The sequence below is a fragment of the Pundamilia nyererei genome, unplaced genomic scaffold (genome assembly GCF_000239375.1).
Source record: "Pundamilia nyererei isolate P.nyererei 1_Seehausen unplaced genomic scaffold, PunNye1.0 scaffold00604, whole genome shotgun sequence".
Classification (NCBI taxonomy): domain Eukaryota; kingdom Metazoa; phylum Chordata; class Actinopteri; order Cichliformes; family Cichlidae; genus Pundamilia; species Pundamilia nyererei.
In genome coordinates, this window is record NW_005188005.1 from 60260 (window position 1) to 63953 (window position 3694).

The following is a 3694-nucleotide window of genomic DNA, read 5'->3' on the forward strand; positions in this document are numbered from 1 at the left end:
AAACAATGACATTTAGAATTTTTTCAGACTGGATTAAAAATATAAATGGAAACATAAATTTTTGTATAAGTCTAATCCAGTTGAACATAGAAAAAGCCTTCAGGTGAGCTAAAACAAAATACGATCATAATATTTCTTCATAAAACATGACAAACCCTTAAACTGTGCAACTTCTCCAACATGGTATTTTTTGCCTGCTCAAACATGTCCTTCTTTGAGTGCACATGGTTCTTAATAGTCTCCCTCATGCAGTACAGCATGCCTTCTCCTTCAAATTCTGCAGCCTCTACAATAAGACAGAAAGCTTCAAATTTCTCATGCCGAATAATGATGAATATAAATATGTGTTTTAGTGCCAAGTTGTGAATAATATTATCTCTTACTCTTGTAGCCTTCTTCCATAATGTTCTCAATTGTCTCTGTCAGACTGCTGTAGACTTTTTTCTTCTGTTTCCGGATGATTCTGTTCAGTTTTGCCTTCATTTTTTCTTCCTTAGAGACAAAACATGAAATATGGATCAACATCATTTTAAATCACAATTCACAAAACTAATGTTAACTTTTTCATTTTTTCCTTTTACTGTGCTTTACTGTCTGAATTGATGTATAGGAAAGTTTCATCTCTTACCTCTGTCTTGAGAAATCTGAGCTGCAGTTCAGTATTTTTGTACTTTTCAATCAGAGAATCAGTGTTAAGTGAAAATGTCTTGATGACTCCGTTGAATGCTCCACATTCTGAGTCATTTCTAAAACATGTAAAAAATTTGGTTTATAATGAAAGAAGTGGCAATTTTATAATCATTATGTTAAAAACGTGGTATGTAATAAATTAAATATTTTGGATAATATTATGTGACTGTTTAGAACTTGTTTTTTTTATTACAGGAAGGTCTTTCTGAATTCTTCATCAATGCTGTCAGTCAGACATGAAGCCAACTTCATGTTAAGGTTAATTAGGGTCTTGTTCTTTGGTTTGTAGACACCACCATTCTCAACAACCCGCTTCAGTACCCCACAAAAACCACTGTTCCTTCCCTGGAACACAAAACAATTATTTAAATATATATTTGTGTAAAATGTGTTTTTTGTTACAACTAGAGTTAAAATACATACTTGATACAAGAAATTCTTGAGTTTTTCTCCATATGAACGTTTGGATTTCTCAACGCCATCAGCAAGACATTTTTCGAAAGCCAGAAAGGTCTTTTCCATTTCTTTTCTGACATTATCAAGTTGGAGGATCATTATTCTCTCAAGTTTTGCACAAATCCTGCCTTTTTTATCACCCTGAAAAATATTTGAAGGGATAAAACCATAAAAAATACTTGTCGTTTCTTATAGATTTATGAACTTCACTTGGTTTTAAAAGTCACTCTCCTTGAATAATGAACCTGAGAAGTAAAATAGAACAGCAAAAATACATGAATCAATCGATCACTTAATAACTCATAAATTAATAAATAAACAAAAAGCAGAATTGTAAACACAAAGACAAATGAAAAATGCCAACATGTAAGCGAATGTTGTTGTGTATCTTTTACTTGACCTTACCACTCCTCTGGAGTTGGCTCTTTGAATCAAAGACAGAATCCCATAAGCTCCACTCACGTAGTTTATTGTCTCTGAGTGACAGTCATTGAGATCTTGCAAAAATCCCTGAAGTTTGGTTATTTCTGTTAAGAAGAAATTTCAGTGCCACAGTTTGACATTACGTACTATAATTCAAATTAAATAATTCTTCTTTCAGTCACAGCAAACTAAAACAACATGTGCATCAAGACTTCACCTACCAGTCTCTTCTGGACTTAGATGCTTCCCTTTTAGGAACTCTCTGGAGCTCACTGTGAACACTCTGAAACTGTCATCAAGGAAATGTTTCTGCGGAAAAATGATTTAATTTTAAAGCATCTTTGCAACTGTGGAGAGTCTGTATTATTTTCTATCAGCCTATAAAACTCACATTAATCTTGCTTCGTTTGTTGAATTCTTTCCTTACTCCATCCTTGGCTTGCATGTTTCTTTTAACTATTCGATCATGGATATCAGCTGATGAACTACAACAAATGTGCATATATGTACTGTTACCATCATCACTATTATCATCACCATCATTAATCTGGGGCAGGCTGGGTGGTTTTGTTTTATTCTTGGCCTTTTTTGGTGAAATGTGTAAAATCTCCCTTTCTGACCAAGTTGAGCTTTGCCTGACTTTTGCACACCTGTAACTCTTTGTTAACACATAGATTGTATTTAAAGACTGGCTGTAGCAATGTTTCTCTGCCTGATGGTGCTGGTACTCCAGTTTGTTGCATTCTAGTCTTAAATGTGTAGTCTGGTTAATATCCTCTCATGCTCCTACTTACTACCCTGGGTTGTCAGAGTCTCTTACCAAAATACTTACCTGTTCACTACAGACTCCCTCTTAGCCGTGTTTGTAAACATAGTAAGAAGAACTCCTAATTCTCTAAAAACATTTGATTTTGTTTCGTCCCTGCGAGTTATTGGATACTCTCGCTAATACACCAGTTCATTTTATATATTTGTTTCATTGTAATTAAACCTCTTAAGCTTCAGTTGTGCGAGTCTGCTTTGCAGGTCCAGTCATTTATGATAAAATGACTTTAATTGTTTAATGCATTTCTCTTTAAAAAAAACAAACAACTTCCAAATATGGGAGATTTGTAGCATTTATTCGTAAAGCACTCGGAGAAAGGCCAGCATGTTTTATTTGGATCGTGACATCAACACGCTGACATGCTTACATACAAATGTCTTTTTTGTCACAGCAACTACTTTAACTTTGTTGCTGAAGGACAGTGCAATGCTACTTATTCTTTACAATGTAGAATTCTTGAATTACTCGACTGTAAGGACCAGGATATGCATGATTTCCAATAATATCATACCTTATGTGCAACATACATTAAAGCTGCCATAATGTCATTTGCATCACTTTCTCCTCCTGCTCTCCTGTTATTACTCACCCTCTTCTCTCTTGCTGTCCCTCTAGAACTAAAAAATTCCACTGCCTGTCCCATTATCCGTTATTCTACTCTGGCTACTCTGTTCATTACTCAGTCCACCATCTTCAACTTTATAAAACTGTAACTGCCTATGAGACTCCCTTTGAGCCAAATGTTCTGCATTCATTACAACAAAGGCTCAACCCTGTGCTTCATTCTTTGTCTAGCCTGGGTTTTATCTTACATGGAAACACCCTGTAGTTGGTCAGCATGCAAAATTTACTTACAGATCATCTGAATTATCAAGAAGATCAGACTTGTTGCAGATAAAATGAATTTGCTGACATTCGCCACCATTTCCAATCAGACTACTGACACTTTCCAGGATCTCCCAGGCCTCTTTCTCTGATGCTGCTCGATTAATTTCAGTCACAATCCACACAGTAGAACAATCTCCAACTATCTGAAAGGAGAATAACATGTCTCAGTGCTTCATTGAAAGATGACTGTTTACAGACAACACAGTATAAGCAAAGAACAGTAAATGTGAATTACCCCTTTCCACATCTGATCTCTGCTCTTGTTACAGTCACCATTTCCAGGAAGGTCCACAAGTGTGACATGCTGGAGAAAAGGATTGTTTGGCACCCTGACAGTCACACACTTCACAAGTGGCCAAAACCACTTTTTTCCTTCATTGCCTTCTCCTTGTTTTGAATCACTTCTTGTGT

At 35.6% G+C, this 3694-nt stretch overlaps 1 long non-coding RNA gene across 1 annotated transcript; it reads right to left on the reverse strand.

Annotated features, from left to right (window-relative positions):
- Nucleotides 1–627: 627 nt before the first annotated feature.
- On the reverse strand, nucleotides 628–990 carry LOC102197105 (uncharacterized). The gene is made up of 2 exons (XR_312425.1): nucleotides 884–990; nucleotides 628–746 (listed from the first exon to the last, which is right to left on the reverse strand). It is a non-coding gene; the product is annotated as an uncharacterized LOC102197105 (long non-coding RNA).
- Between the last annotated feature and the right edge of the window lie 2704 nt (nucleotides 991–3694).